Raw genomic sequence first — 23,081 nt, forward strand, 5'->3', positions numbered from 1 at the left:
AAGTATGAAAACCCTGTGACCCATTGTCCATTTTGGGTGTAGCCCCTGGGTGGGCTTTGTCTGCCCTAATGTACCTGAAGGCCCTTCAATAAATATAACTGCTTCTTATTCTCTTAATTTTGTCTAGCCTCTGTTTTTGGGTAGTCCCTCAAGGCATCAGGATCAGATCTCAGGCATCTCCCTCTGGCTTTTCCATCAACTGTCATGGTGACTGCAACCCCCAATTTGTAATACATGGGTACCTACATATCTGGTGACCAACATGTTACACTGTAGCTGCAGACTGGCACCAATTCTGGCACTGGTGTGAACTCCAGCACAGAAATTTCTGGAGAAGCCCTTATATACAGTCATGTGAGAACTGAGTCAGGGAAGGATCAAGATTTGGTCTGGGACAGAGGCAAGGGCAGGGTGAGTAGCACCTGGGCTGTCCCCAGCAGTGCCAACCTCCCTCTGCATGCAGGGTAAGCATATGCCTGCATCCACAGCTCTGCACTCCTTTCAGGAGAGAGTTCATCACGTGATTCAGCTCCAAAGCCAGACATGGCACACTTAGCATTGCCCTTGGGACTCATCTAGCTTTGCTGCCTTCCTCAGATCCTGCCTGGGTCAGGATGAAAGCTTATCCAACCCAAAACAGGGCAAATGGAATTGGCAGGGGAGATAAACCCCCAAATTAGCCAGAAGGGGATTGAAATGCATTTTTTCTGCTTGAATTCTACTTGGGGGCTGGCCTGTTTTCCCTCCATCACTTCTCACACTATCCAGAGACTCCCAGCACTGTATCATGGCCCAATTACTTTTTCAGCTCCAGGATATACACAGAGAACTTAATCCCGCAGCCTTCATTAAAGCTCTGCCTCGCTTCTGCGCAAGCCTAACCTGGGCCAGGTTGAAAGAGGCAGAGGATAAGAGCACTCCTTGGAGCCCTGGGTCTGTTTCTTTAGAGAAGAGGCACTGATTCAGCTGGTTTGGGTAGGCATTTAGATCTCTTGGGCTTCCCTCTGTTATTTCCAAAGCAAACAGGCTTCCTCCAGATGAGATCCAGCTTAAGCCTCAATAGCCCCATAGGGATTGTCACTCGCACCTCAACCAGGAAAAACACCCATGCAGCTCCCACAAGACAGTTCTTTTTCAGTGACACCTAGGATAGAAGAAAGTCATGGGCAAGTTGGAGAGAAGCAGTGACAGATGAGGAAGCTAATTACAACTGACCTGACTAATTAATGCTGACTTTCAGATAAAAAAATCTTCACTAGTGTTCCATTTCAATTACCCGGTTGTTCCTTCCTACAGGGAAAAGGGAGCCTTGCACAGCAGCAAACTAGAAAGAAAAAAGGAAAGAAAGCACAAGACTAGAAGGGAGGGAAAGACAATTTCTGTAATATAGGAGATTCTCATTGACAAAATAATTAAACTTCACACTGGTTTCTCCCATGGGCAGAGCTTCAGAGCAAAGCTAGCAGTTTTATGTTCCTATTTGTATTCCTGAAATCTCCTGGAGTTTCTACTAAAGGCAGCTTTAGGCCCCTTTGTTAGCTACCTGAAGTTCCTATAAGAGGGAGAGAAATAGCTTTTGTGCTTCCAAAACATCCTAAGAGCATCCAGGTCCTGCTGAAAGCCATGTCTCTGTGACACAGAGCTGCACACAGTTCTGGCCATGTAGAACAACTTGAGGGCATCATTAATGTACCACACTAAAGCAGAGCTCCACCGGGACACCAGGACACAGAACCACAGTCTTGCTCTACACTTGAATCACTGAGACTAATCCAGAATTCTAATTTTAAAATACAACCAAGAAGGGCTATCTCAGGTCCCCATTCTCCCTTATCAACACAGCTGTCACCAAGTGCGTAGACTACCTTTCATGAATTGTTAAGCAAAACAATAGGGAGAATTAGATACGATTTTCCTCTAATTGAAGGTCTGACTTTGAATCACCCAAACCAGGCCAAGAGACACTTCAGAGACAGAGTCCAAGAAGCGGGTATTTGCTTTATTCGGCACCAGGTGCGTGGGGGATCACTCCTCCAAACACACACACACTGGCACTTCCTACAACACAATATTATGGGTAAAATTCATGAATAGTCATCACATTCCTTGAGATAGGAGTGGTTATACAAATTAGTTCTCAGAAGTCATTAATATCATTAGCATATGTGTCACACATGCGTGGTGTGTGCTGGTGGTCTCACTGAGGAAGGTGCCTCTTCTTCCTCAGGGGTCTTTCTGATGAAGATCAGTAGTCTTCAGCACAATGCACTTTTCACCTTTCTTTCTGGAGCATGCACAGTCCTTTGTAGAATGATTCAGCGGTTTCTGTGTTGGTCTCAAGTAAATTCTTGTTCCTCTTATTTTGAGAAGATTAAGGTGAATCCTGCTTCTTAGGTTTTGTGATCAACATTTGCTGTCTCCCAATAGTTAACTGTGCTTGCATGAGTTAACTATTGATCAGTCTTATCAATCCCCCCTTTTTCTTTGGTCATTTGTAATTCTTTACACATCTCACGTCTTGAAAGTAAGTACCCTTCTCTATCTTGCTTCTAAGTTTGTGCTTTTGCCATTGAGCATAAGCACTGCGATTCCAAGTACATAAAATTGTACAACATTAACTACTAATGCAAACAGTAAATAACAATGCAATTATAGAAATAACTATTACGAACAATTGTTTAAGCCAGGATAAGTTGGGTAACCACGCTGTAAGTTTGTCCCATACGTCTTTAAACCCCCAAGAAGTGTCATCTAAGGTGATCTGATGCAATGTCTGTGTTTTGTCCAGAATTGTCTGCAAATCTGTTTCTATGCATTTATTTAAATCAACATAACTGCAACAGCTTGTATTTATAACTGTACATACTCCTCCCTCTTTGGCGTACAGCAAATCTAATGCAAGTCTATTCTGTATAGCCAATTGTGACATGCTCTTAATCTCGATTTGCTGTGTTCTTATGGCATCTGCAGTGGCATTCATTATGGTTTCTACGGTAGTGAAAAGATTCACAATTGATTTCTCTAGCTCACTTACTCCGAGGCTGGGTATAAACCACCTCGCAAAGCTGTGAAATCCAGTGGGTCTATCTATCAAGGGGTTTGATGTCCTTTTGGTGCTGTGTATAAAAGTTCGGAGCAAGCCTTGTAGTTGAGAGACAACATTAATGTGGGGAAATACTCGTCCTATCGCACAGCGGCCTTGCCATCTTAAGGGTAAAACTTTATAGGCACTGTGTCCATATATCCAGTACCAACCCTGTCATGAGGGCACTGGCCAACCCTTGGGCTTTGGTCCTCGTCTCGTTTGATTCTTATTCTACATGTTAACCCCCCCCATAGGTCCAAAAACTTGAGCAGTTGGGGTAGCTGCCTATAAATGTTAAGCTCCCACATTTGGAATCCATCTTATTTCCTCCTGACTTTTTGGGTATAGACTCCTCCCAGCACCGCTGCACACAGGGTACCAGTAGGGACTCATTTATTGATTCCTCAAGCTCTAATTTCCACTGAAGTTGGTCTAGGGATATGTTGACATAATGTGAAAGGTTATTAGTACTAAGTGCAGCATGGATTTCTGTTGTATTAGGGAATGTTGTCCCAACCAAAGGAAAGCCTCTAGCAGAATTTTCAGGCAGCTGGGAACATATCCAGCAATCAGTTAAAGTTCTCAACAACACCTTTGGGCAATAGAAGGTATGTATTTTGATCCCATGCACCCGCCCCAGTTACCAGTGCCACTAATATGGTCCAAATCATGTTGTGTTGATTTTTTGTATTTGAAGGCGCAGAGGTCCTGTTCTTGCTTCCCACTCTGGTTTTGGCGCAGGTTTTGTCTTTGTATAATGGATCCAAGTTGGTTTTCCTTGTACTTTAATTGCTGTATGAGTGGTCAGCAGTGTCTGATAAGGTCCTTCCCATTTTTCCTGAAGTGGATCTCCTGAAAGAGACTTAACATAAACCCAATCTCCTGGATTCACATTGTGAAAGGGTTTATCACGTGGTGGCGGTTGACAATTAACAACTGTAGTCCACATTGATCGTAATTTTTGACCTAAATGCTTTACATAATCTATTAAGTAGCTTTGCCCTAACAGAGCCACACTGTCATTGTGAATCACATTTGTTCCATAGGGCCTTCCATACAAAATTTCAAAGGGACTTAGTTTTTCTTTAAACCGTGGTTTTACCCTAATTCTTAGCAAAGCCATGGGCAGAGCCTGATACCAATATAAATTAGTTTCTTGACAAATTTTGGCAAATTGTTGTATTATTAAGTGATTAATCTTTTCTACTTGCCCACTTGCCTGAGGCCTGTATGGTGCATGTAATTGCCAGCTTATACCCAGTAGATGACTACTCACTCCCTGCACCACCACCTGGGCTACAAAGTGTGATCCCGTATCAGAATTAATTTCCCAAGGCACCCCAAATCATGGAATAATTTCTTGTACTAAAGCTTTAACAACTTCTCTAGCTTTATTTGTCCTACAAGGGAAAGCTTCTGGCCAACCTGAAGAAGTGTCTGTGAGGACTAAAAGATATCCCCCTCTTCTAGGTAATTCAGAAAAGTCAATTTGCCACACATCCCCTGGTAAAGCTCCTTTAGGGACAGTCCCTGTGTTTAGCCTAACAGTGGTATTAGAGTTATTTTTAAGACAGATTTCACAAGTGGAAGTTATGTCCTCAATTGTCTCCTTTAATTTTGGTGCTGTCACTTTGTCCTTTAAGTGGTTATGTAGAGCATCAACTCCCCAATGTGTCTTAGAATGTTCGCTCTGGATAAATAATTTTAACAGTTTTCTGGGTATGAGACCCTTTATTTTAGCCCACCCATCTGTTCCCATTTGTCCCTTTTCTTCTTGTATCCAATTTAAATCATCAGTGTTGTATGGTGGGGAGTTTTCACCCATAAGGATGTTAGAAGGGATTAGAGCTAGGGCTTGGATCTGAACCCCACTAGCCACTGACTTTGCGGTTTTGTCTGCCATAGCATTTCCTAGTTCAGGGATGGTGCTTCCCTGGGAGTGTCCTTTACAATGCATCATAGCCACTTTTGAAGGTTTTAGCACCACTTCCAGCAACTGTAAGATTTCAGTAGCATGCTGGATTTCTTTCTTCTGTGAGGTTAATAAACCCTTTTCTTTCCAAATAGCCCCATGAGCATGTACCACCCCGAAGGCATACCTTGTATCAGTCCAAATGTTGATAGGTTTTCCTTCAGCTAATGCCAGGGCTCAAGTCAGGGCTATTACCTCAGCCTTTTGAGCAGATGTCCCCACAGGTAACGGATTTGCTTCGATAACGGCGTCTGTGGTTGTAATTGTATACCCAGCAAACCGCTTACCATTCTTGACATAGCTGCTCCCATCAGTGAACCAGTTGTCCGCATTTTCTAGCGGAGAGTCCTTTAGGTCCGGGCGGCTGGAGTAAACTGCCTCCATGGTTTCAATGCAGTCATGCTGTACAGGCTCCTCAGTAGCTTTGCCCTGGAGGTAAGCTGCTGGATTTAAGATGTTGGTACTCACATCCTCCGATTCTGTTAGAACAGCTTGGTATTTGAGAAAGCGAGATGGGATGAACCAGTGATTTCCTTTCTGTGTGAGCACTGCTGACACTGTGTGAGAGACAAAAACAGTCATCTGCTGGCCCATTGTGAACTTGAGAACTTCCTCTATGTTCAGGATGATGGCTGCCACTGCACGCAGGCAGGCGGGCCATCCTCGGCTGACCACGTCCAGCTGCTTGGAGAAATAAGCCACTGGCCTTTTGTATGGTCCCAGCTTCTGTGCCAAAAGTCCCAGCACCAGTCCTTGCCTCTCATGTGAGAACAACACAAAAGGTTTAGTGACATCTGGTATGCATAGTGCTGGAGCTTGCATCAACTCACGTTTCAGAGTTACAAATGCATTATTAGTCTCTGGTGTCCAGCATAGGTGAGTTCCCCCCAGTTTCTTTCAGGAGTTGGTATAAAGGTTTCACAATTAGTCCATAGTTGTAGATCCACAACCTACACTATCCTGTCATTCCCAGAAAAGTTCTCAGTTCTTTGGTTGTAGCTGGCCAGGGCATTTGACAAATTGCCTCCTTCTTGTTATTTCCCAAGGCTCTCTCTCCTCCCACCAGTTCATATCCCAGATATGTAACTTTTTGGAGGACTAGCTCAGTCTTTTCAGAGGAGACCCTATATCCACTTAGTCCCAGAAAATTTAAAATACTTACAGTCCAGTCCTTGCAGTCTTCACAGGTCCTTGTTGCTATCAGTAGGTCATCAACGTACTGCAGGAGTGTACCTTCTCCAAGTGGCAGTGTCCAGGCTTCCAGTTCCTTGGCTAATTGATCTCCAAATATCATGGGGCTATTTTGAATCCTTGTGGCAATACAGTCCATGTGAGCTGACTCTTTCTCCCTGTTCTGGGGTTTTCCCATTCAAAGGCAAAAATTTCCTGACTGCTTTCAGCTAATGGCAGACAAAAGAATCCTTTAAAACTGAAAACCACACCCAGTCACTCTGTAATTTTGTAAGTGTAAGGATTGGCCACTACGGGATGAAGTGTTTTCGTTATTGCATTTATTGCCCTTAGGTCCAGAACCAATCTATAACTTCCATTTGGCTTTTGTACTGGTAGAATTGGGGTATTATAGGGAGACCTACACTCTCTCAACAACCCTTGATCAATAAATTTGGCAATTATTGGTTCTATTCCCACTCGTGCTTCTTGTCTTAGTGGATATTGTTTAACTGACACTGGTTGTGCACCTTCCAGTAGTTCAGTAATCACCGGGGAAGCTCATTTTGATCTCCCTGGAATTTCAACATCCCATACACTAGTGGGATCACTTGATCTGTTATTTCACTATCCATGGGTATTTCTCCTCTTTCAGGGAAATTTGCTAAACTTAAGGCCATAATTAATTTTTCCTCGGGAACCTGTAGTCTCATTCCTTATTCTGTAAATTCTGTTTTTGCTTCTAACCAAGTTAATAGATCTCTGCCTAGCAGTGGCTTTGGTGAATTTGGAAGATATAAAAATTGATGTATTCCCATCTTTTTACCTAATGTAAATTTTAAGGGTCTTAAAAAGTAGGCTTTTTCTGTTTTCCCCGTGGCCTCAATAACTTGGACATAATCATTGCTTATAGGACTCAGAGTCTGATTCAGGACTGAGAACGTGGCTCCAGTACCTTCCAAAAATTCCACCTCCCGTTCCCCTAGCCTAAGTTTAACCAGCGGGTCGGCTAGGGAGGGACCAGCCAGTCCCTGTCACTACTGATACAGTTGTGCTACAGTCACTGGTTCTGGCGGGGCTGATGATTGTGTCGTCGGAATCGCGGCACGATTCATAGGACAATTCCGCTTCCAATGCCTGAGCTGGCCACACAGTAAACATTGGTTAGGGGCTGGGCATTGCTGTCTTTGCCCCCCAGGTGGAGGCCTCCTCCCACCCCTGGGGAATCTCGGTTCCCTAACCTGGGCAACCGTGACCGTAAGGGGCTGTGCTCTGTTTTTATAAACTTCCCACGCCGCTGCTAAAAGTTTCTCTAAGTTCCCGTTATCTGGTTCCCTGACCTTTTGCAATTTTCTGCGTATAGCTGGCGCTGACTGACCCATTAATAAGGATATTAACTGTTACTGCCCGATTTCAGAAGCTGGATCCAGTGTAGTGTGTCTCCTCATATTATCCCTTAGCCTTTCTACAAATGAGTCTGGAGACTCAGTGGTTTCCTGGTGAATACTGAACAACAATGACCAATTAAACATTTTAGGTATAGTGTTTAGCAGTCCCAGTGTATTAATTTCCTGTATCTAACCAAAAACGGATATGTTTGTGGATCATTTGGGTCCCAATGTGGATCTTCCGTGGGGAAAATGTTATCTACATTACCGTGTAACATCCCAGTAGCTATTTGTCCCTGCACATGTGTTCTTGCCGTGGATATTACAGCTGCTTTTTCTGTTTCAGCTAGCTCTGATAGCATTAACATCCCAATCAACATCCTGATTTCTAACAACTAATTCAAACCTCTTTGCTACCTTTTCAGGGTCTTTTCTATACATTCTGGCTGCCTCCCTCCAGGTATCTAAATCCAGAGCTGTAAATGGTGCTTTAACTTCTGTTATTCCCCCATCTGGCCCTACCACTTGTCTGAGCAGTGCTATAAGCTTCTTCTCTACAGGGACCTTGCTCCTAGTTCTGGATGATATTCCTGAGCTAGCCTCACTTGTCCCTTTGTTCCCACTACCCTCCAGGGATGTTAGAGATGCTGGGGACGTTGCCCCTGATGTTAGGGTGTCACCACTGTATTTCATTAACTCCTGGCTTTCTAAGGGATCCTGGTCTCTCTCAGTTTTGAGCTTTAAACATCTCTGCCCTATATTGCATTATGAGCAACACCTCTTCATGCAGCTTTTCCCTTTTGCCTCCTTTTCTAAAAGCAGGACCATTGAATCCTGGGGTGCCAAACTGATACCACACCGTTTTTTCCACTCTGGTTTACGTCTTAAAGTAAAAAACAATCCACGTAAAAAATTTCATCCCATCTATTCTCCCTCCTTAAAAATAGCATTAATTGTAGTAAGGTGTTATAGTTTAAAGTCCCATTTTCTGGCCACTTTTCACCATCATCTAATTTGTATAGTGGCAACCATTGGTTACAGTATTTAATTAGGGTGCTCTTTTTCATAGTCCCTCCAGGGATTCCTCCTAGTTCTTTCCAGTGTGCCAACACACATCCCAGTGGACTCTTCTGGGTTATTTCCTTGCTTTCTGATGATCCCATTGCCTCCTTTGTCTGTTCCTCTCTTTTCTCTCCCTCTCTTCTCTCTTTCCATGCAAGCCTTTCTGCACATCTCCTCCCACTTTTCTTTCCAAGCCTCCCAGATCCACACACTAAAGCCACAATAAACCTCTCACTATTCTGTCACCCTCCCCTTACTTTAACATTACTTACACCCTCATTTTGGACACCACCCACTTCTTTTAGTACAATACCACTTTCTCTCACAATTAATACATGTACACAAAGTCCAAGCCTCACAACTGTTTCCACGGAATTTCAGGAGGGAAGTTACGTGGAGCTACATTAGAAAAGGGGTTGCGTGTCTGGGTGTTCTCAATTTAATGTCTAAAATCTCTCCCCTCCAGTGATACAATCCGCCTCCCTCAGGATAACAAGGTTGAACTCCAAACCAATAGTTTATATGATTTATACTCATTCACTCACTGCCAATCACTTCGCTTTTCATTGGCCACTCCCGGCTCCGGGTTACAGAACCACAGCCAGAGCTCCACACTCGCTTTGTGTCCGGAACACGTCTCATCTGTTCTCACTCACACAGTAGCAAAACAGCGACAGACAGAACAAAAATACGATAGTGCATGACAGTGGGGTCCAACCCCTGGGGCCTCCAACCCCTTAAATGTATCTTTCCTTGTGCATAAAGAGTGGGGTCCAATCCCTGGGGGCTCCAACCCCTTAAAGGTACCATTCCTTTTGCCCAGGACTAATTTTGGGAGACCTAGTCTCCTCGGGACTTTCAACCCACCCTCAGGGACTTGAACCCTGGACCCATGGGAATTTCTACTCAACAAAAAATAGCAAATACCTTAATTTGGTGCAGATGGTCCTTGTCTGCTCTCGCCATGAGCCAGGAGACAGCTGAGCTCCCCCTGAAAATTCAGGGCCGTGGCTGGGAGGTCTGCTTACCCCTGGATCCAGCAGCCAGGCAGAGTTAGGGTCCCCTCTGGGGTGCCAGTTGAATCACCCAAACCAGGCCAAGAGACACTTCAGAGACAGAGTCCAAGAAGCGGGTATTTGCTTTATTCGGCACCAGGTGCGTGGGGGATCATTCCTCCAAACACACACACTGGCACTTCCTACAACACAATATTATGGGTAAAATTCATGAATAGTCATCACATTCCTTGAGATAGGAGTGGTTATACAAATTAGTTCTCAGAAGTCATTAATATCATTAGCATATGTGTCACACATGCGTGGTGTGTGCTGGTGGTCTCACTGAGGAAGGTGCCTCTTCTTCCTCAGGGGTCTTTCTGATGAAGATCAGTAGTCTTCAACACAATGCACTTTTCACCTTTCTTCTGGAGCACGCACAGTCCTTTGTAGAATGATTCAGCGGTTTCTGTGTTGGTCTCAAGTAAATTCTTGTTCCTCTTATTTTGAGAAGATTAAGGTGAATCCTGCTTCTTAGGTTTTGTGATCAACATTTGCTGTCTCCCAATAGTTAACTGTGCTTGCATAAATTAACTATTGATCAGTCTTATCAACTTTCACAAGTTTTGCACTCCTGGAAAAGTAAAACAGGCCATGGATACCTGACCCTGAATCTCCTATAACACTTCTCAAAACATTGACTTAATTCAGCCATGGAGCAGAACCTGCACCTGAGAATACAACACTGACAGAGCCTGTTTCGGTGGGATACGAGCCCAGAGATGCACATGCTGCTGAAAAGCACTGGTTTGATCTGATGGCTGAGCTGGCTCCACCATTATTAGTTAAGCAGGTTCACTTTTCCAGTTGCAAGCACAACACAGCAACAAGGCTTTAATCTATTTTCTTTCAGTGTGCTTTGCATTTCCCTTTCTACTTGCTTTAAATCCTTTGGTAAGATGCACAAAAACACTACCAGACTCCAGGCACTTTGCAGATCAGAATGACATCATAATGCTCCAGCAGCACAGAACTGTTGGAATTACAGTGTAATGATATAAATATGTGTTTGCCGGAAAAAAAGTTCAACAAAAATATTTTAAATATATATATACATTAAAGCTCTACAGTCTATAACTCCACTTGCTCACAAAAAGCAAGACAATAGACAGGGCTGTATATAGGAAAGAGGATTATCTGATCACAAGCTTTATGAAATCAAGCATAGGCACACGCATCCACATCTCTTACTGAGGTGTTCCACTGCTGACTGTTCCACCCCTCTTCAGCCCTACAGGAACTTTTACACCCTGGCTAAGATAAGAGCAGCTGGAAACAGAAGGATCAATGATCTTAAGTGATTAGGTTCAATGAGCTTTTCCAACCTAAATGATTCTACCATCTCTTGACCAGCTTTCTGACTGGACAAAGGCTGCTTGGAGCACTCTCAGCATACGACGTCGAGGATCTTCTGCGTGCACCCACCTGCTACTCCAGGCTCTGACAAACACTGATTAGATCTACTCGTAATTGCATGCCAAAAACAGTGTGGAAAGATTAGCTGCAAAGTCAAGCACTCATCAGTGAAGAAATGCCAAATTCAGGGCTGACACAGAATCCTTAATTTGTCCTTCTTTTGTAAATGCTCTGCAGTGTAGTTTTGCTTACAAGCCCAGTGTCCAAGGCTTCCACCAGTGCATGCGATGGATAATGCTCCCCAAACCCAGCAGTTATTTGCTCCCCTGTTGTCTCCTCATCATTCAGTGTGTGGTCTCATGCCTCATTTCCTGCACACTGCTCATGCCTGGCTCACAGGCAGAATTATTAATTTCCACATGAGCTTTTCAACACTGCCTGTCACAACAGAGTCTGAGGGCTGAACAAACAGGGCTGAACTGAATCTTCTCCCAGCATCTCAGAGAAGGAGGGGGTGGTGTAGTCTGCATCTGACAGATGCTGGAGCTCAGGAGATGAAGGAAGAAGTAGACATTTTGGGTGCCTAGCTTGACACACAGGATACCAGATCTTTTTGAGGGCAAAGATGGGAGCTGTGTGCAACAAACCACAAACTCTGCTGTGTTCTGCAAGTATAATTTGAGCTGTATCATCAAACATAACCATCACTGTGCAACATAACCTTTATGCTGGTGAGGGATATCCAACCTCCCCAATGACAGCCATATTCACACCATCTACACTACCAAAAATAAACCAATAAATTGCCTCAAAATACATGCTTTAAAGTATTGAAACTGGCACTTTTCAAAGGCAAAGGTCACAAGGATTTGCTCACATCAAACCATGCACGTTCAGTGCCCTAACATCCCGGGATTGCTGCAGAACACTTCGCTAACATGCATGTCACTGCCAAAGAAAATTAATTTCCTGATAAAATAATTTGCTCCTGGTTATTGTAACTAATTATTGTAGATGTCAGAAGCAGCTTTCTTGGTTATAATCTCACAAAACATGCCTCACAGCCCTATGCCATATTTACTACTCAAGCTACTTGCTTGTGCTGGTGATAAGCTGTGCTGTCACTCAGGCATGTGGCAATTCCAGGTTTCTGCACACAGACACCAAACAAGCTGAGGCTCTGATATGCTTCAGATGTTACTTACCTAACCACTACAAAAATTACTTAGATTTTGTCTGAGCCCCAGCCAGTTGCTGTTTCTAAGTAAAGGGATCTCTTCTGGCTCAGCTGGGTGCCTTTGGGTGCCTTGACAGATTTCAAAAGCACCCTGGATCCCACCTGCCAGGGGCCCAAAGAACAAGCTTGTCAAAGGTATGTGGATTCCCACACTCCAGCACCTACCCCTAAGCACCTGTGCTCAGAGCAAAGCCTTTACAGATCATTACATGTAGATGGCTGCCACAAACCAGGGCCTTGCATTACTATCCCAAGAAGTATCACTCCAGGAAGGAATGTCAGACCACAGAGGGGAATCATCAATTCCCAAGCCAGTGGAATAAACTGCCATCCCCAAAGCTTGTGTGCTGCTACACTCCAACTTCATACATCACTGTCACCCTGGAAAGGAAAGCCAGATCCTGCTGGCAGTGCCTACCAGTAATTTATTATTCTACCCCGTGCTCAGCCTCCCCAGTTTACGTTAACCACCGGGACTGATACCACTCTGTGCTCAGCTGCAGGATTCCCATGCAGACTCTGACCCCTCTCCCCACAGCCACCCTTTGCAGTGGGAGGAAGGACACAGACAAGGGCTGGCTGTGCAGCCTCATCCATGTGCAGTTCTCCAGCAATACCCTGCTGGTGTGCACACTGCTTCTGGGACTGATCAAAACACCCTCTCCTAAAGGCTCCTCTCCACAGTATTCACATAAGCTGCTAGTTCATCGCTGAGAAGGAGGAGGAAAACTTCTTCCTCACCCTCCATCTGAGCTGTTTCTCTCAGCAGCTCAAGCAGCAGTTTGTGCAGAGGAGGCTTTGCTGGCTGTGGTTCTGTGGGCAGCAATATGAAAGATAAGGCAGGAATTCCAACCTGTGCTGCCAGGCCTTCTCGCCAACCACAGCACAGGCAGCTGTTTCAGCTCCACTTCTTGCCACTCCAAAGGTGGTAAAAGGTACAGTAAGGTTACAAGAAAATGTTACAAGTGCTCCACCTGAAGAGCGTACTTAGCCAGCTCTGCTCGTTGTGCTCTGACCTTCCAGAAAGGGGAGGAACAGGCACAGAGTCCCATCTGCACATGTGTTGAGTCATGCAGGTCACAGTGTCTCACTCCAGGCGCTACCCGTTTAGATCTAATGGATCTACAAGTCTTATTTTTCACTGCTACAATTTACTGACATCAGAAAATGCCAGATTTGGAACAGAAAGGCTGTAAGGCTGTGGTGAGGACACAGCTCCCATGGTATTTCAGTAACATTGACTTTTTCAGCAGGGCTTTCCATACACCAGCATGAGAGAGGAGTGGGTGATCTGTAGCCCTCTCCCAAATGAGGGAGTAGCAGGAATACTGAAATACTTGTGCACCATTCCAGCTCCATTCACTGAGCTGAGCTTATCTGTCGCACAGACACAGCCTCCTATTTCTGAGAATGTGAGGGTGAATTTTGGGGGGAATTCATCCTGACCGTCACTACAACTGAGTGAGAATAACTGCAGCAAACTATGCTTTATAGTAACCCATGGAAAACTTACTACTGGATCAGGAGGGACTCACAAAGCAGCTTGTAGCTGGCTGGCTTTTAGCAGCCTGAAAAGTGGGATCTGAGCAGGTATGTCTTTCTTACCTCCCACACCTCTCTCTCTCTCAAATAGATGCAGTTACCTGCTCTCCTCCCATGAAAACCCAGTGCTTGCGGAATTAATCTAATTAGCACTGATATTTCATCTTCCAAGAATCAGTGAGAAATCTGGAAGAAGATGTGCAATATCCAGAGGCTGAAGAGCCTCTAATGTCACACAGCTCACTGCTCTGGAGCAGGACCTGGGCAAGCACAAGGTTTTTCAGAACAGAAGGAAAACTTCTTGAGGGGAAGATGTGGAGACAAGACAAGCTGCCTCAGTGCCTGAGCAGCAGGTCGGCAGATCCCCTGCCAGTACAATGACTTAAAGCTTACTGCCAGCTGCACCAGCCATGCAGAAACTCACATTAAATATTACTACAGCTCAATAAGCACAGTCCTGCAGACCATTAGCAGAGGAGGGGGCAGGGTCTCAGAATAAGCAAACAGGCTTTCATGACACATTCGTCTCAGACAAAGTCCAGGATGCTTCCTAATACAAACAAGAGACACCATGAGCTGGTTCCTATTAGTCACTGTGCAAGGGAGGGAAACATTGCTTGTAACAGCTCCCAGAAGCTTCCAGTGAAGCCACGTCTCTAGGATACAGATTTAGGCCACCAGGACTGAGCTGAGACAGTAGGAATGTCCTCCTCTCTGCGCTCTTCTCCTCCCTCCCAGCACAGACCTGGAGGTCCATGATCTGAAGCAGTTCAGAAAGAGGCAAACATCACCCTTGTCTTTATTCCCCTTCTACCACCAAAGATGCAGAGATTCACAGCCATAGGAGCTGCACAGGAGCTGCTCATGAGGGGCAATCAGCCAACCCAAAGGGACGAGAACTGCCACCTGGCAAAGGATCAAAGCATTTCAGGCAATTGTTCCCAGTTCCTTACTGCATCCCACACTTTCAGACAGATGTTCGCAGGCTGAGATGCTACTTGTGCTATCTCTTAGGACAAAGTCCTGCAGTTGAAACACAAAAATGAAGGTAATATTTGTGGCTCTAGTTTTTCCAGCTTTCCTGGGGCAAAGCACATAATCTGCTCTGAATTGCTCTCATATTTTGGAGTTCAAGACTTCCATCATTTCACAACATGCCTTGTTCAAAAGACTCCTGGGATTCCCCTTCACAAGCAAACACAGGCTATTTTTGCAAAGACATCTGTAAATTGATTTTCAAAGGGACTCACTCCACTGCCCTGTGTGGATGTGGAACTGTGTCTGGCCCTCTGGAAACCAGGCTTTTGGCTGAGTACAAGAGGAAAAGTCACTGTTGGCCCTTCCCAAATCAGCCAGAGAAATGGAAATGCGAACAGTACCAGGATCTGCAACATAACCAAGTAAATGAGCATGTAGGCAGGTGGTGTACATGCAGGAACGAATTTAGCTGCATGTAAGCCAAGATTTGGATCCAGAAGGAATTATCTCCCCACAACACATCAGAAATACAAGGCACTGCAAGAAGTCTGTAAAGGAAATGTCATCAAAATCTTATTTGTTTGCTACTTATAGTAGAGCTCTCCGTTTTTGGAATCTAAACAAGGCAAGATGCTTTCCTGTGCCACTTACACAAAAACCCATGCTATGAACTCTGGAGTTACTGTGAGGAAACTTGCATCAAGGAATTGGTTCCAGACAGCTGATTTACAGGAATGAAGCTTTGCTTCTTTGGCTTAAGCAGTGCCACAGGGGATGAAACATTTACCTGCTGATATATCTTGTTTCCAGTTGTCATAGGCTGGTGTTTTATAGCACCCTACGATGCTGCAGCTTTTCTGCCATGCTCTGTGCATGCATTGACACCAGAGACAAGTATGAAATGGACCAAAGACCACCACAGACCACAGCTCAGCTGCCCACTTGCTGCCCATCTCTGAGCCCTGTGTGAAGGGACAGAGCTGAGATGCAAGAGTTAGGATGGGGGAAAAGTGAAGGGATGGCCCTGGACATAAAATTCAGTTTGGATGTGGAAAGGAATGGCTTGAAGCATATACATCAGATGTGAGACACTCCACTAAGAAGCACATTCAGAGACTGGACACTCAGAGAAGTCCAAGGCACTGACAAGGTGCTCTGTGAGTCCTGAAAAAGCCCACCCTGCAATGCCCAGAGGCTGGAAATTGCAACTGTTGGCAGGAAGCACCAGAAGGAGCAGTTTTCAGCATGGTCCAAGAGCTACCCTGAGCTTTCAGGCAAAATAAATTTAGCTTTCAAAACAAGCTGATGTTTATATTGTCCAGACTCCCAGTTTAACTGGAGCCCATTGTGTTACTGAGTCACTTTCATGCTCTTGTGGGCCTGTCCACCTTCCAGTTTCAACTCAGCTATAAAAATTGGCTTGGAGATTAAACCTGGTGCCTGAGTTTTAGCTGGAGAGCAAGTGGGAGGGTGTGGAAGGGGAGAGGTGGAGTGAAAGAGGTGGCAGTGTAAATATGAAGACAGAGGATTTGGCCAGGTTTGATTTATAAGCAGGAGTCAGGGTTGCTTTGGGCATTTCTCAAACATGTTTAAAATGCCCCGTTGGGTTCTAGTTCAAATCTGAGTCTGCAGCCCCATCTTCTTCAGTAATTCATTTCCCTTGTTAAAAGGTGGAACAAAGAGAGAACTTATTGGATTCAGGGAACCAAGTGTGCTGCAAGTGCAGCAGTACCCCAAGCAGTAGAAGGGTTAGGTGTTGCTTGGGTTTTTTTTCCAAACTGTCTCCAAAGACTTTAATACAGGTCAAAAGCAGTTCATTCTCAGCTCCTGGGTGTAACACAGAGCCAAGAAACAAGCCAACATCCCCCTAGGAGCAAAGAGTACTTTGTGCATCATATATCAGAGACTGCATAAACCCTTTGCAAACACCTATCAGATCCAATTCCTTATTCCTCTAGGGAAATACATAGGATTATATGCAAGTTCACAAATTAATTAAGCAAGGTTCCACAGTTGAGCTTCAGCTCTGATGGAATTCAGCTATTACTTTTGCTGACTTTCACAGAAGCTAAATACAGACCAAGCAAGTTACAGCTAACATCATTCAGCTTTAGTTGCCATCTGAGAAGCAGCAGTCGTACCTACAACTCCATTTAACAGAGACAGCGACAGTGACACAGAGACCCTGTGACTTGCTAGCCCAACATCAGCCAAGTGAGCTCAGAGTAAAACTAGAGATCTCCAGGAATCCTCCTCTTTGTTCAAGTCAAAGAGATTTCTGCTATGCAAAAGTAAGATGGGAAGAAAGTCTGTGGCAGCATGAAACAGGATGCCCTGAAGCCCAAATAAGCTTATCCATGTAGTTAGTTTAGCAGGTAGATCTCAGATAACATTCCCAGTAACAAATCCCAAGTGACTTCACCGACATGACTGCAAGTGAGATGCAGCTGCAGAATCAGGCCCCAGAAGCAACAATATCCACACCTTCAAGTCCAGGCAGAAAAATGACACTCACCCCTGACTCTCCCCCCATAAAGCAGCAGAGAGTCAAGGCCAAGCAGTAGTTCAAGAATCAGATGACTGCCAGTGTGGCTTTCAACCCCTCTAAACACACTGGCCTCTCCCCTTTCTCCACTATTTATGTAACATGAACTGCCTTCTATTCAGGAGGAGCTGTTCTGTGTTAACAGAGCTTGGCAAAGATCAGGAAGTAACTCTGCCAGCTTTCAAGCCTGCTGCCTTAAGGCAGATGGCAGGGAAAGTATCCCAGCCTTGTCCCCCAAACCACTTCTCCCAGCAAGCAGAGAGAACTCTAAAACAGGAAAAAAGGGTGAGGTATCTGTGAAGCCCTAATTTCAGTGCAGGAGACAGCCTGTCTCTGGGGTGCCGTGCTCTGCCGTGGGTGTGCAAAAGCCTGTGGCACTGCCAGAATCTGGAGGCTCAGAACAAAGGCACAGGTTACGCTAGAAGTTTTATGTTACAACCAGAAGGAGGAGATGCCCTGCCCCTCCAAGTTGATGATGCTGCTGCCATCATAAAAAAAATCAGCACTGCTAGTGGCTGTGCTGAACTGAACCTTTATGGGAAAGTAAATCTCTCTGGAGTAGCTGGAAGGACAGGATTCCCAGGTGCTACAGACCCATAAAAACTTGAAAACAAGAGCTGCAGAGCATCCTCTGGTTCCCACCAGCAAAACTGTTCTGCCATTCCCACATCGGGTCTTCCAGGAGCAGTTGCAGTCCCTGGGGGTTCAATTCACCCCAGGAAGGCAGATCACACTCAGCTACTGGCAGAGCAGGCACAAGTGGACTCCCTGAGCTGTGAAAGGCTGTGTGTCCAGTGCTGGTAGGATCCCTATCACAGGCAATTGTCTTGTTCTTGCAGAAGGAGGGCACCATCCCTGGCTCTAAGCAACCAAAATGAAACCTTTGAAGCTTTTTTTGCCAATCTTTTTCTGTCTGTATTTTCTGTTAGTGGTGTGGCACTCCAGTTATTAATCTTTTCTGGTTTTCAATACTATAAAAGTGTGACTCAATAACCGTGCTGAGACCTCAGAAATCTTCCTTTAGGTGCTTCAGAGGACGGTTAATGACAGTGTAACAGGCAAGAGATTCATAAACAACATTCAGCTGGGTGCTAATGCGGACAGTTGCTGTAGCTCACGCCTGAAACACACTGCCATCAATGGGACAATTTACAAACTTACACATAGTTAAGCTTTGCTGAAACATATCCCGGACAGGGGTCAATGGGAAGCCTTTTGCTGACTTCACCTAGAGCTGGATTAAGCACTTAACTCTTGCACTGTCTCCTCCATACTCCTGAATTATTCATTAAGGGCCAGACACTGCAATCCATACTCACACTGCGCTTAATCTGTCCTTTAAATTGACTTGCATTAGTCTGAGTCACAGGCACCACAGCACCTTCCTCTTTAACGGTCTCACTGAATGCAGCAGAGCTATTCACGAAATGAGGTGCTGCTCTGAAAGAGGAGAGGAGGCAGGATCCAGCCCTTAGCAAAGGCACTGGTAAGGGCAGACCTGAGAGAAAATTCACCCTGGTAAAGCTACAACAAGATGAATGAACCCAGGTAAATCTGTGTGAAATCAATCATTTAAAGAGATAGCCTGTTCTGCGGTATCACGGGGGGAGATTAAGGGAGTTCTAGAAACTAGTATTTCATTGCTCAACTTCATCACGAGGTCTGAAAACACTTTCCCGGGCCCCTGGCCACACACTCACAGAGCCGAACGACAGTTTTCACACACACCTTGTGAGGACTGCTTATCTCTCTAGAGAGAGAGAAACGGCGAGGTGTGTGGGAAGGAAGAAGGCAAAGGACATCTGCTCCTCTTGACTGGCACAAAAGCAATAAAAAGTGCACAGGACTGCTGTCGCCGAGGAGGTAAGAAGCACTGAGACTTAGTAGAAACTCCTTCCTCTGCCAAGCTCACAGCTCTCAGTAACCAGGCCCTCAGGCCACACTACTTGCTCTGATCCTGAAATCCCCTCCAGCTGTTCAAACCGCAGATAAACTCGCATCACAGGAGAGCCGATTACCTGTACCTTTCACCATTAAGCCCAAATCTATAGTTTGATACCTCTAAACAAACAATGGATTAAAAAAATAAGCCAATCAAGTAAGTAAAAGGAGAAATCTTTTGCACTACCTTGAGAAATATAACGGGATTTGATTTTTTAGAATGAACTAACCTGTTAAATTCTCATTTATGTCAGTGCTTGGTAAGATTAGAGGATTAAACCAATTGTATGTGAAATACTTCGTGCTGAAGAGAGTCCTGCCAGGATTTACTGCATGTTGGCATGCACAGAGACCACAGCAGCATCATCCAGAGACCCCCTGGGACTCACAGAAGGACCCGATCAAACTTAAGAAATAAAAATCATAGTTTATCCAGATTTTCCATATGCACCAGGGTATGAACTTCTATCCCGCTCCAGTTTCACTCAAGCTTACTTATTAAGTACTCGTAACCAACAGGCAAGTCTTTGTATTAGGAGCACTTATCTTGGAGCACTGGTACCACAAGAGGATTTCAGATGTGCTGTGGCTTTTTTGGATGCAAAATGTTAACACCGTGTGCATACGCTCTCCCTGTGCCAAATCGAAATGCACCCATCCTATCACTGTCATGTGATTTGATTACATACACACACATCACAGCCACCCCATAAACTCCTGCAAAATACAGCTTATTAATAACACTTCATTTGCAGTTCAGAAATGACAGATACAGAAGGGGTCAGAGTTCTCCTGTAACTTAACTGCTTCTTCTGTTGGTCTGACAAAGGCATTTGCGATGCTTTGTTCATTAACACTGAAAAAGTACAAGATCTTGGGAGGCACAGCCAAGGACACACGAGGTATTGAGAGAATTTTTAGCACCTAGCAAACACATTTTCCCCAAATATCTGAAAACTAACAGCAATTTCACCGGTGTGAAATCCCTCATTTATGCACCCCCAAATTACATTGTCACCTTGACTCCCTGTAAGTGCCTTATTCTATGGTAAGGAGGCTATGCACAACAAGGGCGTTTGTCAATATAGCTAAAAGCACTACACTATAGTGAGTGAGGGAAATCTGAATAGAGTATCAGTGACTTCAGCTCACGTTTGGGGTTGTGGTTTGGGGTTTTTTCCTACCCCTGAGGATGAATTTGCCCTGTACATTGCAGAAACGGAATCACAGTCGTCATCACCATGGGCAATTGGAGATTGGATGATGCTGATGCTTCTTCTCAAATGCCAGTCCGGTTCTCACACATTACACTGTTACACACTGCTCTGGGCCATTGGTCCCTTAGCTTTCCCCTTGTGCCTCTAGGTGAAACGGACACAAATGCTGAAGGGTAGTTTCCCCTTGAATCATTTTCCTATTAGACAAGCATTCTCTCTCTGTAGAGGAGTATCTTTCCCATGGGAATACTGCAGGTATTCACAGGGGCAGCAGGAAGAAAGGAAGAATGGATCTTTTATCATATTAAGCTTTTCCATTCCATCTTCATTGTCTTTTTCACTAGCTCAGTTCTGTTTAATTCCAGGTTTAGGGAATCAAGCTATAAGGCTCTAAAGGGTAAAGAGACTAGCTTGATGAGTCTAACCTCTGAAGATGCATCCAGGGTGATAAAAGAAGTGTAGCTATTGAAACATCTCCCTTCAAGTTGTTGTGTTGCTAGGTTTCCATCTCGATACACAGTCTAAAAGAGCAATTAAAGGAAGCTGATGCTGTGGATTATATCTTTATCAACACTTTACAAGGTTATTGATGAGAAAGAGGGAAAAATACTGTCCCCAAGCAAAGTTGTTCTGATGAGAACAGACAGCTAGTTTCAAAAGTTTACACAAATTTTCATGGAGAATTTTTTTTTAAAAGCCTGAGTTTCTAGGGTAGCAGATTTTATGTGTATCAGGATGTGGCTTTGTGAGCAAAAAGTCTGTGTGTTTATTCTGTCATTTGAATTGTGAAAGTACTTCTCTTCCAAAGCACAAGTCCTCACCCCACTTAACTAGAGTCTGTCTTGACACAGCAGACAAGGGCATGCATCAGCCTTATTTTAAAGGAACTTATTTGTTTGTGTATTACATTAAACCCTAGCAGACTCTGCACAGCTGTCAAAATACTATTCTAATAATTGCATAAGTGAAGGTTGTTAACCAGCATGCTGCTATGCCTGTGCACAAAACAAAGGTGCAAGTGACACAGGAGGCAGCATCAAGGCAGCTGCAAGGTCCCACACATGCCTGAAGGACCGGCCACTTCCAGCTTACTCTGTCTGGACTGGAATTTTTCAGTTACACTCAGCTCCCAGTCTCTCAAGTGCTCTTAAATACTTGGGCAGTGGCAACCAGCCTCACTCTTTTGGCTTGGTCATCACATCACCAAGGAAAAAACAGAAGAGGTCCTCTTCTCCAGGACAGCAGCTGTTTTACTGGCACATCTTTGGAGACCACCTGAATGGCAAGAGCCCAGGACCAAGCTGAGTTGGGACTGTTGCTAAGCAATGAAATGTCCTTATTAAGTGGTGCGGTGTTTTTAGACAGGAAAAGTCCATTTCTGCACAAGATGGTATAAAACAGGAAAGTTACCTTACGTGTACTAGGTACATGATGCTCTTTATATCTTTTGGACACACAGCAGATGAGGATCCTGCCTGGCTGAACCTGCTAACACAACTGAGTACGGCGAATACCCCACTGACTCTGCTCCTCCTCAGGGAGGCCGGCCAAGCCTCCGTGAAGCCGGGGACACAAAGCTGCTCAGTTCTGGCGCCCAACTTTTCCCCCAGGAGAACAATCCTGCTGCAGGCGCAGCTCAATCAGCTCATTATAGGGGCAGCCTCCCGGGAAAGGCTCTCTCTGTGCATATTCATGAACTATCCAGAGCTTCCAGGGAGAGTTGGCTAAACACACAACTGAGGGATTTAGCTGTTGGATTCCCAGGGGGAAAGAAAAAAGGAAGCGGGGTGGGGGGGGTGGGGAGCGAATGGAAGTGGAGGGCTAAAAAAAAAAAAAAAAGAGGAAGAAAAAAAAAGCGCGATTGGAAGCGATGTTGTCCCTGGGCACTGCGGGACCTGAGAGCCCGACCGACCCCCCGGGCCACCCACCCGGGCAGGGCCGAGCGCTGAGGGCCGGCGGCGGAGATGGCACCACGACAGACGGCTGTGCTCACAGACTCCCAAGCCCCCGCAGACCCCGAGGCCGCGGAGCGCATCACTCACCTCCGCTTCGCCGAGCGGCAGCAGCCCTGGGCTCGCAGCGATTCCGGGCAGCGCCGACTCCCCCGGTACCGGTGCTCGTTGCAGCGCCGGCGGCAGCGGCGTGCGGCGGTGCCGGTCCCGCAACCCTGACCCGGCCCCGCCGCCGCCTTTAGATGCCGCTCCGCCGAGCGCCGCGGCCGCCGTGGGCGGAAGGGCGACCGCCAGCGCCCGCCGCTGTGCCGCGGAGCGGTGCGGTGCGGTGCGGTGCGCAGCTCCGGGGCTGCCGCCGCCCCGCCAGGCTGCGGGCGGCGCTGCAGCCGTGCTATAAATCGCGTTTATAAACCGTGCCCCTGTGCGGCCCTCGCCCCGGTGGCCCCGGTGCGGTGGCACCGGACAGGCAGCCCCGGTGGGAAGGCAGTCCCAGCACAGGGCCCGGTACCGCCGGGAGAGCGGCCGCCGCCGGGCAGGGCAGCGCGGACACGGCGCTTAGGAACGGCCCCCGGTGACAGCCC

General features: G+C 45.7%; 1 protein-coding gene across 1 annotated transcript in view; it reads right to left on the reverse strand.

Moving 5' to 3' along the window:
* Positions 1 to 22,775, reverse strand: part of DISP3 (dispatched RND transporter family member 3) — a 47,487-nt gene extending 24,712 nt beyond the window's left edge. Inside the window, exon 1 of the mRNA XM_048326408.1 lies at positions 22,591 to 22,775. The gene's annotated coding sequence lies outside the window, so the exon portion shown is untranslated. The remainder of the gene's footprint in view (positions 1 to 22,590) is intronic.
* Positions 22,776 to 23,081: the final 306 nt, after the last annotated feature.

This window comes from Corvus hawaiiensis, chromosome 22 (genome assembly GCF_020740725.1).
Source record: "Corvus hawaiiensis isolate bCorHaw1 chromosome 22, bCorHaw1.pri.cur, whole genome shotgun sequence".
NCBI lineage: Eukaryota > Metazoa > Chordata > Aves > Passeriformes > Corvidae > Corvus > Corvus hawaiiensis.